Source organism: Adiantum capillus-veneris, chromosome 20 (genome assembly GCF_014529385.1).
Source record: "Adiantum capillus-veneris isolate H3 chromosome 20, ASM1452938v2, whole genome shotgun sequence".
NCBI classification, from domain to species: domain Eukaryota; kingdom Viridiplantae; phylum Streptophyta; class Polypodiopsida; order Polypodiales; family Pteridaceae; genus Adiantum; species Adiantum capillus-veneris.
The window spans coordinates 148,318,487-148,335,807 of NC_140950.1; positions in this window are offsets into that span (position 1 = coordinate 148,318,487).

The following is a 17,321-nucleotide window of genomic DNA, read 5'->3' on the forward strand; positions in this document are numbered from 1 at the left end:
TTTTTATTTATTTTTTTCGCTCAACTAGCTAATGAGGGTTTTTAAGGAGATATGAGAAAAGTCCCCTAAATTAGACACGCGTGTATACAATGAAATGGTAGGGATAGCCATAGTATTTAGGTGATTTTGGTAGGGTGAGGTAGCTCGCTATGGCAATTTCGAATAGTCAAAAAATAACTATCAACACTTTGGAACTCTTTCTAGGCACTTCTAAGCACATTCGAAGCACCATTGAGCACAATGAAGCTCTTCCAAGAAATTGCTAAACTGCTTTCTAACCACTTGCTAAGCAATTTTTAAAGACCTTGAAGACACTTTGAAGCTCTTTCTGTGCACGTCTAAGAACTTTCTAAGAGCCATTGAGCATTGTGAAGCACTTATAATGAGTTGCTTCACTGTGAAGCATTTCAAAGTAGTTTCTTTGCCTCTTAGCACTGTTGGACGGATACGCCGCGATGGACGTCAACACAACGAGAACTCAGCTAACAAGATTTGTCAGCTAAGGACGAAGCTCGACCCGCAGGCGTGTGAAAGCAAGCATAGGGTGTCAACCTACACTCAACTGACTCCTAACTAATTCCTACAGAGGTCTCTACCCAATGTCTAAGTCACAGCCTTCAAGAGTGCATAAGAGGAAACTTCCTACAATGCTTTCTAGAGCCGAACACCCATCAAGCAATCTGGAAACACCACAGAACTTGAAGGAGACCCTACTAACACCAATAGGTCGCTCTCCCTAAGGTCTATGAACCAAAACCCCAACCCAAAACACCCGGTGCAAAATTACGTAGGATGTCTAGCCGAAATTTTCAGGTCTTCGTTTCCAAAATCTAAAGTGCCTAATGTGCAGCTCTACTCAATGTGAACGCGTGGATATGCTGCAATGCAAAATCGAACAATGTATGCTCACCGAATCACTAGATAAAGCTCGTAGATGGAGCTCGCAAAACCAGACTGTACGCGCGCAATGTAGGTATCGTCACGTAGTTCTCGTCGAGGGCAACACGCTGCACTTCTCCACACTCGATTCCAACCACCGGTGCACACGTAACATCAAGATGAAGCTCACACTCTCTCTCGTACACAGTACGCTCACTCACAGACTTCCAACTTTTTTAAAATGACAAAAGGTCCCTTCATTAAGGTCAAAAAGTGGTATAAATACCTTACAATTCTCAAACCCTAAAGTTCCAAATCAACCATCTACTCAATCTAAATGTCAAAACTGGGATACAATCTGGAAACTTCTCTAAGCCCCAATATTTACAAGATGAAATGTCGGGTTTTCTTAATAAATGAATAATTACAAAAAGAATGATAATCTGTCGAGCCATCATTTTCCATAGGGTGTGTCCATCTTCTAACACTCCCCCCCTTCTTGCTCATGTCGTCCCTGACATGGCTGTTGAGCCGCTTCTTCATCTTATGGTTTCGCGCATCTTGAGCAGCGACTCGTATCTTACATGTAAATCCAGTAGTGTTGGGCCAAATATATCAGTGTTGATGGTGAAGAAGCCGATGTAGAAAGCTTCTTCAAAGTCTTGGAGGTGATAGAATGGCAGAAACATGATCCTTTCATACAATGCATGTATCACCTCCTTGGAAGGCTGACCAGGCAGATCATAGGCACATCTGTAAGTATCTTTAAAGAAGAAGATATTGTCTGTCACCTGGCCTGGTTTGAACGTCTCAAAGACTACCAAAAGAGTTTTGCAGATCTTACTCATCATTATGCAAGAAAGGTCAAGCGAGCCACTGAACAATTTGATGGCGCCCGTTAGGGTTTTCACCATGTATTGAACACTTATTCTCTCGCCTGCCTTCAAGCTGGCAGCTTCCAATAGTTCAACCAAGTGGGTTGGCTTCTTTGTAGTATCTCATGGGCCTTCCACATCCGCATCCTTGGTAGAAGGCAGAAGCTTAGGTTATCTCTGATCATTTTGGGTGCCTCTACCAAATGGATTAGGTACTGTGGATACTTCGTCAGCCATGCCTTTCTCCACCTGGGCTGGGAGTCGACTATCAGCCTTGCCCCTTCAGGCTGGGAGATATCTGTTGTGTAGAGTGGCACTGTCCGCTCTTCTCTGATCCTCTTGTTGATGGTGGTGGCTTTGTACTTTAGCAAAGGATATGGGAGAGAGGGCTGTAGCCATTCACGCCGGAGGTTGCCGATGTTTATCTTCTGAATGGTCATGGATTTAAAAACCCTATGCTCCCATTCCAAGGCTTCCTTGACCGTTTCTCTGATTTCTGCCTCTATGGCCTTGCGCAACTTCTCTTCCTCTTCTTGTGTCAGATCTTATGGCTCTTGAGAGGGTCCTGCTAGAATTTCCTCTTGCATGGGTGTTCCACAGGATCTGCCACATTCTCTAGGTCTATGCCTTCCATGGCTACTGGCCCTGTGCCTGCCTGCTCTTCTACCTGCTGTCCTCTCAGCTCTTCTATCTGCTTTAGGAGTGTCTGTTTCTCTGCTTCAGCTTCTTCTCCCATGTTCACGAGGAGGTCATTCAACTCGGTGTTTATTTTCTCCACCTCCTCGAGCTTTCTCTTGATATTTTCTAGCTCATCTTGCATTGCTTTCTGCTCTTCTTCCATGCGTGTTTGCATAACCACCGACCCTTCTACCATCATCAACCTTTGCTTCTTCTCTAAGGTCAACTCTTTCTGGAGCTCTTTGATTTGTTCTTCATAGATCTGGCTCTCTATAGTGGTGTGAGTCGAGCTCGTGGCCCTGACTCTAGCAGGAGATGCCCATAGCTGCTGGATGGTTTGATCTTTAACTTTAAGCTGGTCCTTGAGCTCAAGGACCTCATCCTGGCTAGCTATTTCTGCCTTTTCTTTGGCATTTTGCATGGCCTCAACTTCCTTGGTCTCCTCAGTAAGTTGTAGGGTTAGGTTATCCCTTTCCCTCTCTGCATCTGTCAATGACTTGCTGAGTTGTCTATACTCTTCTTCGGCTCCTTGCAGTCTTTGAGATGCTGCCTAATTTTCTCTTTCCATTTCTTGGCATCTTTGCAATGCCTTTGCCAGACTCTCTTGCAGCTCGGCTTCTCTCTCTATCTGCCTTTGGCTTTGCTTTTGTAACGTGTCAAATTCAAGCTTTATCTGTACTTCAGTGGCTTTGAGAGTTGCCATTTCACTTTCTGAGGCCATTGACTGTGCTCTTAACCCGGTTAGCTTTGTCATCACCACATCCCAATCATTGTTGGGCAGGTGCACGTCCACTGTATCACTGGCTGTCTCCTTTAGCTCCACTAACCGTAGGCTTTGCATTTTCTCTTTGGGCCCCATGCTTGCCAAGTGAAATGCGAATGTGGCAGCCTCTTCTTTTGTATATCCTGCAGCTAGCAGGTTTAGAAATGTGTTGTACCTTGCTTCATTTGGCTCTCGCTGCTCACTCTTAGGCTTAGCCTCTTCCTTTGGTTCTCTCTCTTGGCTTTGTTCTTACTTTGACTCTTCTTGGTCTTCTGGTTTGTCTTGCTCCTCTTTCTCTTCTTGTGGAGGGCTACGAGGAGGTGGTGAGGGTGGTGGGCTGGACTCAGGGCTGGTCGGTGGAGTTGTCGGCTTTTTCTTGAAATGTCTATCCGCCTTTGTGTTAGAAGCTGGACACACCCCACGGCATTTAACTACTCAACGGACTATTATTTTTGTAATTATTCATTCATTGAGGAAAACCCGATTTTTCACCTTGTAAATATTGGGACTTACAAAAGTTTCCAGATTGTATCCCAGTTTTGATAGTTAGATTGAGTAGATGGTTGATTTTGGAACTTTAGAATTTGAGAAGTTGTAAGGTATATATACCACTTTTTGACCTTAATGAAAAACCTTTTGTCATTTTAAAAACAAGTTTGAAGTCTGTGAGTGAGCGTACTGTGTACGAGAGAGAGAGTGAGAGCTTCGTCTTGATGCTACGTGTGCTACGGTGGCCGGAATCGAGTGCGGAGAAGTGCAACGTGTTGCCCCCGACTATACTGGCTTTGGGAGCTCTTTCTACTGAGGCGGTCTGGGGCGGGCAACAAGAGAGGCGACCTCTAAACACCCCTGAAGGCTCCCGTGCTGCTCAATTGGGGCTGGGGCAACCACAAGCACAACACAACAACAAACCCACAGCCAAACCCAAACAAGATAGGGGCACCACCTAGTTATGGTATGCGAACTAGGACGCAAGAGAGATTTTGGCACAACCAAGAAGATGCACCACACAACACACACAAGCAACTTCACACCAAGACGCACATGAAATGGACCAGAGAGAGCTAGAGCAAAGGGAAGAGAGAGAGGAAAGGATCTTGCGTAATACCTTATTTGTGACTTGCAAATGGAGATGGTTCGTTATGATGCTATCGTAGAACTTGTACAAAACTCACTCAATTCTTAGTGATTGCTAATCATTGCCAAAACACACACACACTGTCTTAGGGTGTGGGAGACCTCTCACCACAATACCCTCTTACAATGGACACAAAACTGGCAATGAAAAAACACACTAAAACACTTTTTAAAATCAAGATCAACTGATAAAACTCAAAATACACAAGTCACCTTGAATTCACCAAACCGTATTACACAAATGGAAGGACGAAGATTTGAACGTCGAATCACGCCTTTGATGCACCAAACCTCGATTTATTGATGATGAAGGAGCATGTACAATAGTGGTTTTGAGATTTGTGGAACTCACGCTCTCTCACTTGCAATGTGTAGCTTGAAGGCTTCTCTCACACCAAGAGTGAAGCTCACAAGTGGTTGCTACACCCAAGTCTCTCCTCATGCATAGAGTGTTGGGGTGCTATGTGAGATGTTGGAGGTTGTTTTATAAGAAGGAGAGGGGCCTATTTATAGGTTGGAGACCCCTCATTAAGATTATTGGAAATCCTAATTTACAAGCTAACAAATCAGGATTATGATTTTTTTGAATATCAAAACATTGCGGGCCTTCTTTGTCTGCTTGAGTCATGGGTGTGGGCTCAAAAGAGAGCATTATTGATGGTAGATAAGGTGAAAGTAAGTTTTAAGGAAGGGGAGAGAGAGAGAGAGAGAGAGTTACTATACATGTCTTGAGGTGAGGTGTCTTTTATGGTTAGGTCAATGCTATTTTGTGTTAGTATGTTAGTCGTTAGTAATCACTAGAAAGTTAATGTTACATTTACAATGGGTAGAGTGAGTTGATTTGATGAAGGAAGAGGGGTGAATTAAAAGAGAATCATTGAGATGGTGAAGCTTTGAAGAAGCTTGAACTCACCCTTGTGTAGATTGTGGAAAAAATGACTGCTGGTCTTCTTCTTCTTCTTCGCTTCTTTACGCCGCCGCCACGGTTGACCACCACGATGAAAAGAGGATTTGTTGATGAAAAATTCTCAATTTGCAGAAGTTATCATGGTTAAGATGCTGAATTTTAGATATTTTTAGGAGAGGTAAATGAAATTGTAACATAGAAGCAATAGAGAGAGACATGGAGAGGGTGTATGTATGTAGAGGTTCATAAAAGAACTATAGGGATGAGAGAGAAGGGTAATGGTGAAGAGGGTGAGAGAAGCCATGGAAATTGCAGGTTTGAGTGAGGGAAGGAGAGGGAGGGATGTGTAAGAGTGAGTAGGTGTGTGGAAGGGTGAGAGAAGACTAAGGGCTACTTGTGAGAAAAGTGGGCAGACTGGGGTCCACTCAAAAAATCATAGCTCACCGCTGGTAGCTCCAAAAATCATGAAAAACTTTGAGGTGATTATTCAAAGCGTGGGCTACATTTTCTCTTTTGACCACCGCTCCAAATTCGGAGTGGAGATAGGTGCCAAAATTCTCACCAAAAAGCCTGTTTTTTATGCCTGCAAAAGTCTTTTAGTGGCCCCCTCCTTTGTTGATTTTGTACAATGCATCCAAGAGTGAGACCCTCCTTTGTCATATTATAATACAAAGCATTCAAGTTTCCCTTGACCCATGCATGGAGGAGGATTATTGGTGAAATAAGAAATATATACATGGTGGGACTAGTGTATGGACTATTCATGGACTTTAGCTCAATGAGCACATGGTGTTAGAATAATGAGTAAAAATAATAATAAAAATATGGAGGAGTTATGGATATGGAAAGATATTGGAATCATATGATATGGTCCCTCCTTGAATTATTTTGGGTGAAAGAGGAAAAGGTATGCAAGTAAATAATATAATAAAAGTAACCAATGAGTAGAAATCAATGTTTTGTTTTCACGAGGGTGAGGGTGAAAATGTGGGAGTGATTTGTATAAAGGAAAAATATGAGGTTAGAGTATGTACATATTGGCAAAAATTATAATTATGGTGTAAGAGGATGAAAGAAGGTGTACATAGGTTTAATAAAACACACACCTAAGTAGAAATATTTAAATAAAATAACAAAATAATTATAAAAAATCCCTATATTTAGGCCATATATACAATGAAATATTTACACACAAAGAGGCCATAATATACTTTTATTTTTTTATTATTTTTATTTTTTTTGGCTCACCTAGCCCAGTGACTAGCTAGCCGAGGGTTTTTAAGAAGATATGGGAAAAGCCCCCTAACTCACACACACCTATGTACAGTGAAATGGTAGGGATAGCCATAGCGTTTGGGTGAATTTGGTAGGGTGGAGTAATCTAGTATGGCAATTATGGAGAGCCGAAAAACGGCTATCACTACGAGCTTCAGCGGTTGTTTGGGTGAGCCTACGTTATCTGATTTTGCATTGCAGCATATCACGCGTTCACATTGAGTAGAACTACACATTAGGCACTTCAGATTTTGAAAACGAAGACCTGCAGATTTTGGCCAGACATCCTACGTGTTTCTGCACCTGGTGTTTTGGGTCGTGATTTTGGTTCATAGACCTTAGGGAGAGCGGCCTATAGGTATTAGTAGGGTATCCTTCAAGTTCTGTGGTGTTTCGAAAGTGTTTGATGGGTGTTCGGCTCTAGAAAGCGTTGTAGGAAGTTTCCTCTTTTGTACTCTTGAAGGCTGTGACTTAGACAGACCTCTATAGGAATTAGTTAGGAGTCGGTCGAGTGTAGGTTGACCCCTTATGCTAGCTTCCACGCGCCAGCGGGTCCAGCTTTGTCCTTAGCTGACATTACTTGTTAGGTGTGTTCTTGTTGTGCTGACGTCCGTCGCGGCATATCCGTCCAACATTGGCGCCGCTGTCGGGGACGAAAACCTTAGGTAGGTGACCGAGACTAATCCTTGAGGATTGGGATTTTTGGCTTTCCAAGAGTCTCGCTTTACATTTAGATAGGATCAGAGGGTGGAGGAATCTCTAGGTCTTAGAGGGAGTTTAGGAAGCATGTGTCTGGCCTAGATCCTTCGACTTAGGTAGAGGAGGTAGACTTAGGCAGTTTTAGGTAGTAGTCGAGTTCTAGAGTAGGAGTTGGAGTGGTAGAAGCGGTGAGAGGTGAGCTTAAGAGTCAGGAGAGGCTAAAAAGCAACCAAAAACACCATTATCACCATTTCTTCATGATAGGTAGGAGTAGAGTAATTAGGACATCATGATTCAGATCTAGAGCATTTCATGCATGTACACTTGCTTAGTATAATCATTACAAGTTTGTAAAAGATGCAAAGAGACGCAAAAGTGTGGTTGAAAGCTTAATTGGGGTCCAAAAGTTACTGTGTGTTTCTGATACATCTACAGAGCATCAGGAGCATTCCTGTCAGAAAAAACTTTAATTTTAAGCCAGGAGACATCCTACGCATAGGATGTCTACAGGCCAATCTGGGAGGAATTTTGGGATTTTGAGTTGACCAGTGTGTTCAAAAGGTAGAGTTAACCCTAATTTCAACTGGAAAGGGGTAATTTGGCCATATCTTGACAGGATAAGGTCAGATAGACTGAAATTGCTAGACATCCTACCCAAATAGTGCCAAAACATTAATTTGAGACCAAAACCATAAGATGGCTACATGAGTGTGTCTTGCATGATATATTGAGTGACTGAAAGGGGTTTCACCTCATTTGGGTAAGAAAATTGGGTTCAAAGTGGACTTTAGCATTTCTGACTGAAAAAGAAAAAACAGCTGAAGTTTGGGACTTTTGACATCCAAATCAAAATCTAAGCATACCACTGGGATACTGACATCAAGGGGAAGCTGTGGGACAAATCTAGGGTCAAACAGGCCAAAAAGACATCCTACGCGTAGGATGTCTTCTGAGTGATTTGGGACTCCAAAGTAAATTTTGAATATACCAAAGTGATCAGCAACTCAAGGGGAGCTTGAGCCTTGAGTTTAAAGCCATTCTGAAGAAAAAGACATCCTACGTGTAGTATGTCTAATGCAAGATAATGAAGCCAGAATTTGACTTTGAGCATTGTAAGGTGTTGTATAGCCTAAGGCAAGCCTGCTAGTCAATTTTGGTCCAATTTGGAGTTGATAGACTGATCAATATCAGCAACAGGCTGTCGGAACAGGTTTCTGACTCATTGACCAGCTAATAGGTGTCCAAACCAAAAAGTAAAATTAGATGTAAGCTCAGCACAACAAAGGGAAACTACAGTGCAAAAATCCAGGCAAAACACAGAAGGAGACATCCTACGCGTAGGATGTCTACTGGGGCATACTGCAGAGAAAATTTGACCTGGACTAGAGAGTGAGGTTCTATTTGGCTTAAGGGTTCCAGAATTTCTTTCAGAAGTGAATTTGGACCTTGTTTGCCCATTTGACGAAGCAAGGACTGAATTCAGACTTTTTCGTGTAAATTGGCCAACATCAGAGGGAAGTACTGTTTCAGATTAGCAAACCTAATCCAGAACATCAGGAGTGTATAAAATACAGTAGTGGTTGAGATTAACTCTCCAGTTATACCAATCATTACTAAGATAACCTCTAGCAGATAAATGCTTTGATTCAATTGCCGAAATTAAAATGCTTGTGTACAGGTATATTCAGCAACAAAGCAAGAAGTTGTGCAAAAATTGACCCATTGCCAGGTGAGTGGTTGAATTTGTGATAAATTGCATTGATAAGTTTGATGAATTCAAGATCAGGAAGATACATTGTTAGAGACCAGAAGGTGGCAGGTGACCAAGGTAGCTTAGTGTCCACCAAAGAGAGTGTAACTCAGGCAAGGCTAGATCCGCTAGCACCGATTATTGAGGAAGGTAGTGATACTGACACTTCGTCAGAAAAATATTTCTTCATGATGGGTAGTCAACAGCCAGGAGGTTTCACCTATAATGGACCTATGCGAGGAGGAAGCACCTCCCAAAATCCTTTGAATGATTCCAGGCTCACGGTGATCTTCTTAGAGGGAACAAACTCAAGAGGAGCCCTAGTCTATTCTGACTATCGAGGCCGCAAGTGCATTTGTATTGAAGAGAGTCTAGCACAAAGATTGGAGATAATCCGACTGTATGATGATGGAGATAGATTCCGAGACAAAAAGGGGAACCACTATTTAATAGTTAGTAACCCTGAAGATTACAACAGATATGGAGATAACGTGGCGAAAGGGAAAATGGTTTCAGAAACTGAAGAACCGCCACCAAACATTGATCAGCTCGGAGCTATTTTTATGTATGATAAGAAAACAACCAGGATTCCAACTTATAACGAGAACGTGGGAATCTACAAACATGAGAGTGAGGGTATTCTCTTACTTTCACAGCAAAGAACCATATGTAAACGAACTAAGCAAAGACAAGGTTCTTTACTTATTCTCTTATGAAACTGCTACGGGGAAGGGCATGCAAAAGATATGTTAAGTTCTGTCCTGTGGAAGAACTGCCAACTCAGTCCAGACTTATGCTGATATTCATCCAAGGACTAAGGAATGCAGATCTCCAGAAAGACTTACATATGAAGAAGAGCACAACGTTGAATGAGTTGACCAAGGAGGCTCTATACCTTGTGGACAATTGTGCGGTCTACAAAGAAGGGGAGTCCAAGGACCTTGATGACGATTCATCTTCACATCAAAGTGGGAGCAAGTCTTCCAAGACAACACTAAAAGGAGAAATAGTGGTAAACCAGGAGCAGCTCGTAGATGAAGTGCTAAAAAAGATCAACTTGTACGCCAAACCCCAGGCTAAACAGCCCCAGTGGTGTGCTATTGAACAAAAATGGACAAACCATGGGACCGAGGAATGTTATTATAACAAGGGATATGTGAGAGAGAGACCTTACGCTCCCCAAGATCCAGCAGCTTCCCCTCAAGCTCCACCGATGCCCAGATATCAAGCCGGCAACTTACCAGGACCTGTAGGTGTAGAAAAACCACAACCGGTGTTGGGGCAACAACCACCCCTACCAGTTTATGACCAGTTGGTATAAGATACACACCAATGGTAACTGAATCAGAAGAAAAGGCTTTGTTGCCTATGCATGCATATTATGAAGATCCCAATGGATATTCGGCAAACCCTATCTATTATCCACCGGAAGAAGTCTCGACACCAGAACCATGGAGCATGATAGGGAATCAAGGACCACCAACTGCTGCACAGGCCACAGGAGAAGGAAGATATAGCTTAAATGAACGAACATTGTTGTTCATAGCCAATGGAGGCATGGGCGGACAGAGACATGCTTACCAGCAAAGAGGGGCTCAAGGAGCACCTCAACAACCCAAGGGACCTTGTTACAAGTGTGGCGGAGACCATTGGCTGAGAGACTGTCCTCATGATGAAATCATTAGAGTCAATGCGTATTGCCCAGAATGTGGAATTACTCATTTGATTCCCAATTGCCCTAAAAACCCGAGCAAAGGGGCAAGAGCCACCTTGAACTTGTTAGAAACAGTACCTTCCAGTGGAGGATCGGAAAATGAAACAATCATACCTATTCACACTGTAACACAAGCCCAAGCCCAGAGAAGGACGACCGAACCCATAATAGAAGAACCAAAAACCGATGCCCAAAGTTCAGAAACGAAAAATCAGAGAAGCACTTGGAAAGCTAAAAAGGCGCATAGGAAAGCCAGGAAAGAACGAGAGCAAACAACCCTATCCGATGAGTTGAAACATACAAAGAATAGATTGGAGTGGTTAGAGGATCTAGCTATCTTAAGCTCACACACCACAGCAGCCATAGCACCCAAGGAAATAGCAGAGCCCAAAAGTGTAGGATCAGGAGGATCTGTACTGGCAGACAAGGTAAACGAGCAGCTGGATGCATTGCTAAAAGCTTATGAAGCTCGACTTAAAAAGAATCAAACCCAGGAGCAAAGGTGGATGACTTATCCATATGCACAAATAGAAAAACAGAGGTTGGATATGTGTAAAAAGATGATCGAGACGGCTCAATCATTGATGGAAGACCCGTTGGGTAAACTGGCAAATTGTCATGACGCACCAGCTCCAACCCCTATCCAACCAACATTAGAGAAACATGAAGAGACAAAGGAAAGACTCACTAATGATTATGAGTCCAGGGGAGAGCCTATCATAGTGCCAAATACCACCGATGGGGCAAGGGACGGGGTCCATCCTAAAATATTGGCAGAAATGGGTAAGGACGGTAACGGTCTAGATGATCTGTGGAAGCAAATTCGAGAGGCCAACGAGGCTAATAGGATGAGTAACCACATGAATAGCACGAGAAAAGAAAAGAACGTGATCTTATCTCCTATTGAAGAATTTGAGGCAAGATCACAAATGAACTTTGAGATACATTCACAAGGGGGAGACCAAGGATCTATTAGTTCGGGGCACAGCCAACCAGACTCTTTGAGAACTTTACCCTCTTACCTGGGAGAATATGAAGCTAAGTCGGAAGTGAGAGCAATCCCATCTCAAAGACTTTCTTCTAACAAGGTGATGGATTTGCAAGGATTGATTGAGTTGTTATCCACCCCGGTGGCATGCACAATCACGTTAGCAGAACTCCTAAGGTTAAGGCCAAACATGTGGACCACAGTAGGAACATGACTAAAAAAATTTGGAGTGAAAGACCCCACCTTGAAGCTCCAAGAAGGAATCAGGGAGTTGGACAGACCTAACCTAAACACTAGGCTGGTACCATTGAATAAGGTTGGAGAATATTGCGAGGGAGAAGACGGAAACACGACACTACCGGTAGAATTCCAAGGAGTAGTTTCCAAAGCTATTCTTGACAGTGGAGCGGGAGTTGCTATCGCCACCAAGGAAATCTGGAAAAAATGGGAAAAACCAGCTGTGAGGGCTACCAAAATGAAACTACAATTGGAAGATGGGTTCATGGAAAAGCCTCTAGGACTCTTAGAAAAAGTAATTGTCACTTCATGCGGAATCAAGTATGAGCATACATTTGCAATAGTCGATTTTGACAAAAAGAACAATTATGAGATAATCTTGGGATGACCATTCATGTGACAACTAAAGATGGTCCAAGATTGGGGTTATGACCACATATACCTCAGACATGGCGAGACGAAAACTAAAATACACCTGAAAGACCATAGTTACAAAGATGTAAACCAAACACTAGTGGAAGAGTTTGACTCGGCTACAGTAGCACGATCGGAACTACCAGCATGGTTAGGAAAACCAAAAGAGCTATGGATGTGCGGAGCTTCACATTGTGGAAGCTTAAGAAAAGAGGAATGCGTCTTAGAAAGAGCAATTGAGAACAAGGAGTATATTCCCGAACCTTTCCCTAAAGATGCCTTGGAGCCTCTAGAATGGGAACACATACTGGCAACGTTAGATGTCTGTACCATTACTAACAGTCCAACAACAAAATTTTGCGATAAGGATGGCTACGATGTGCTACCATAATACATGGTAAGCGTTGTACCAGAAAAAGAGACGGTAAAACCTCTAGAACTAGAAGAGTTTTACAACTCCTTTGAACAATTGGAAGTAAATGATGATGCAAATAATGAGTGTTCAGACACCTCAAGTGAGTGTGGAAATGAAGCTGAGAAGATCAAGTTTTATGATTTTGCTAATCAACACCCTAGACGCCAAGAACGCTATAGGAGGAAAAGAGTAGGAAAGAAAGTGAGAGAGAGCCTGATGCCCAAGATAAAAGGTAAAACTCACTATTTGATGCTTGTAAAAGCAGAGGATTGTGTAAAAGATCAAATATCAGGAAAATTCTCAGAAAATTGAAAAGAAAGAACGCGAGAAGAAATAAAACAGCTAAGAAAAGCTAAAACCGAAACAAAATCACAAAAATCTGAAAAATAAAAAAAAGAAACTACAAAAGACCCAAGAGTGGACCAAACTGGAGCGTAAACAGAAATACCAAGAACTGAAATGTTCTTTGAGAGGACTACTGAAGAAGATAGTGATGGTAAAGGGGAGTCAGAAAAGGGCAACATGAACGTACCAGCACAATATCGGAAATTTACTATCCAAGATAGAAAAATCATTATGACACCTCCAATCAGGGAGAAAACCAACCAAGAATCTTACGATGGGCCTGAAAATGCAAAAAGAATAGACCTCGCAGAACCAGGTAAAAAGCCTCAGCCGGTCTATATAGCTAACGATTTAGAGCATGAGGAAGAAGCATAGCTAACACAACTTCTCACGAAGTATAAAGATGTGTTCGGTTGGTCCTATAAAGACCTCAAAGGAGTTGATCCATTGATATGCCAACATACAATTCCTTTGAAATCAGATGCAAAACCTAGCAAACAACGTCCTTATACATATAATGACACATTTGCTAAACGAATCAAGGAAGAGATTGATAAACTGATGGAAGCGGAATTCATCTGTGAGATTGAACATACAGATTGGGTGTCACCATTGTGGTAGTTCCCAAAAATAATGGAAAACTGCGAGTGTGTGTAAACCTCAAGAAGGTGAATGCAGCAACCATAAGGGATAATTATCCCTTGCCAATCACAGAACATGTACAGGAGTGAGTGGCCGGGAAACGGGCTTATTCCTTTCTGGATGGGTTTTCAGGATACAACCAACTGGCAATAGCAAGGGAGGATCAACACAAAACAGCATTTTCCACAGAGTGGGGGATTTATGCATATCGAGTTATGCCATTTGGCTTAACAAATGCACCAGCCACTTTCCAGAGGTTAATGACTCACGCTTTCAAGGAATACCTAAGAATATTCTTAGAAATTTACATGGATGACCTGTGTGTACACTCTCTTCTGCGAGAGGAACATATTGACCATTTGCAAAAGGTCTTTGAAAAAAGCAAAACATATCGAATCTATCTAAACCTGGAAAAGTGTGTATTTATGGTTAAGCAAGGACGAATCTTAGGACACATTGTCTCAAGAAACGGCATAACCACAGACCTAGACAAAGTGAAAGTCATTGTAGACCTGCCCAGGCCTACTAATGCAAAACATGTGCAATCCTTCATGGGGCACTGCGGATACTATGAAGATTCATATACATGTATGCAGTTATCACACAACCTATGTATTGTTTGCTAGTCAATTTCGAATGGACCGAGGAGTGCGAAACTTCATTCCAAAAACTGAAGGCATACCTTATATCAACACCTGTACTAAAGGCACCAGATTGGGAAAAGATATTACATGTTTACATTGATGCTTCAACATATGCCATTGGAAGTATTCTAGCTCAACCTGGATACGAAACAATGGATTTTCCGGTTTGCTATGCGAGCGGACAATTAAACAGTGCAGAAAAGAACTACACAACCACCGAGCGGGAAGGGTTAGGAATGATTTATACTGTAAAGAAATTTTGGCATTATTTGCTTGCAAACAAATTTGTGTTATTCACGGATCATCAAGCTCTTTTGTACCTAGTAAATAAACCTTGCAATACAGGGAGAATCGTATGCTGGTTTATTATATTGCTAGAATTTGACTTCACAGTGAGGCGGTCCAGGGCGGGCAACAAGAAGAGCAACCTCTAGACACCCTTCAAGGCTCCCGTGCTGCTCAATGGGGCTGGGACACAACACAACACAAACCAAAACAACAAACCCACAGCCAAATCCCAACTACACAAGGGGCACCACCTAGTTTAAGAGCGAGCTAGGACGCAAAAGAGGAGAATCGTTAGAGCAACCCACAAACAAGGAAGGAATTTACACTAACCCTAACACCAAAGGAACACTCTCACACACTAAAACATGAGAGAGAGAGAGTGAGAGAGAGAGAGAGAGAGAGAGAGAGAGAGAGAGAGAGAGAGAGAGAGAGAGAGAAGGGGGAAGGGGGTGCTTGTTGCACTAATGCCTTCTTACAAATCTGTCATGACCAATCAAAGTGAGATTAGTATTTGTTCAACATAGCCTGATTAAATTACACCACAACACACCACAAGAAAAAAGCCACCCCAATCACTGTCTTAAGGCCAGGGGAGTCCTCTCCACCGTGTCGCCCTCTTACAACATGTGGGATTTATGGCTAAATTGATAACAATACCCGAAGACAAGCTATCAAGAACTTAAATAAAACACCAAGACACTTACACATCATTATTGTCCGTGACTTCACTTTGGAAGGGAGACAAGGTATCCATGCTTAGTCCAAATTCACCCTCCTTGATTCAGCAAATGTTGGGCTTACACTAGTAGGAGAAATGATAGATTTCCTACCCTCAATTTAATGATCCTTCTCTCTTACAATGGCATAGAGTTCCCTTCCTAATCCCCTATTACAACACATGCACATGCATAAGACAATGAGCTTCCACTCAAGAGCTCCTTCTAGAGAGTTTGAGCTTGGCTTCTCAAGCTATAGCATAGTGCTCTTGCTTATGGCTCCCCCCTTTTTGTGCTAGCTACACCCTCCTTTGATAGCAATTTTGAAGGCTAGGGTTACTCCTCTAACCATGGCTGGGTTAGATTTTCAGCAATTTATCTAATTTCTTTTGCTTGGAATTATCAAGAAGTTGGTGGGGAAAGAGAGAGGAGAGAAATGGAGGTGATAGGACTTTTCATAGTGGGTTAGTGTTAGTAGAGTTAGTATTAATTTACAAATGGAATTGGATATTTACAATGGGAGTATCCATGTAGGATACAAATAAGGAAGAAAAACTCTTAAGAGGTAAGAAAAGGTGGATTTCTTATAAGGTTGATGCTCCAAGTGTCTTGAGTAGGGCCAATTTTGACGCTTGTTGACGGTCCACTAGCTTTGACGGTACATTTTTTCTTCACTCTTGACCTTCCTTGAGAGACAAGGTAATTGAAGCTGAGTAATCAACCACCATGATGCTGTCTTTTAAGAGAAGAGGCTGAATTTTGTGGTTTTTTTGATAGATATGGGTAAATTGGAGGAGGAAAAATGAGACTAGGTGGTCAATTTTGGAATGGAATTGTGTGTGGGAGGTCTGAGTTCACCATGGTTTCTCTTATTCTTCAAGGTTGAGGAGAAGGTGAGTAGGGTGCAGAGAGGAGTGGTGAGAGAGGTGGGGATGATGAGTGGAGAAGTGTGTGTGAAAGAGGAAAATGATAAAGTGGAAGAGAGAGTGTGGCTGCATAGCATGGGAAAACTAGGGTCCACTAATAAAATCATAGCTCACAGCTCGTAGCTCAAAAAAATATGAAAAAATTTGAGGCAAAAGTTCAACCCACGAGCTACAATTTTTGTTTGTATCACTTTTTCAAATTCGGAGAGCAAGTGAACTTTAAAAATTCAACAAAACCGACCGTTTTTTCCCACTGCACAAGGTCCTTGTGGGGTCCTTCTTTGGATGATTTTTTTGAATACCTCCAAGAGTGAGCCCTCCATAGTGCATGTATGCATGCCACCTACCCTTGACCTTATTTGGTAGGTCTATAATTGAAGATATTGTTGAGATTATGATATAAGTGAATAGTACAACTAAGAAAATCAAATATTGAGGGGTCTAAAAAATACGTACATGTCAAATATAAATAATATAAGTGGAAAAAATATAAAGGGGTCAAAAGAAATCTCTCTCATTATGAGGCTACCATAAAAAGATAAATATTTTTGGTGTTCTAATTTTTTAGAAAAAAAACAAAATAGATGTAGGAAGGGAAAAATCACAATAGTGAAAAAATTTACACATAAATAAAACTAGTTTTTTTGGATTTTTGTTGGGGTGGAGTTACACCAAATATAAGAGAAACTTACATGAAAATATTTCTATATGGAATAAAGAGTATGAAAAATGGTAAGAAAAATTGTGGTAATGGTGAGGCAATGTACAGAGCATAAATAACACACACCTAGGTAGAAATATTTAAATAAATACCAAAATAATTATGAAAAAATATTTTATTTAGGCCCTATATACAAAGAAATATTTACATACGCATGGGCCATAATATACTTATATTTTTTTTATTTTTTATTTTTTGGCTCAACTAGCCCAATGACTAGCTAATTGAGGGTTTTTAATTTCAGTAAGGAGATATGGGAAAAGTCCCCTAACTCACACGCACCTATATACAGTGAAAGGGTGAGGGTA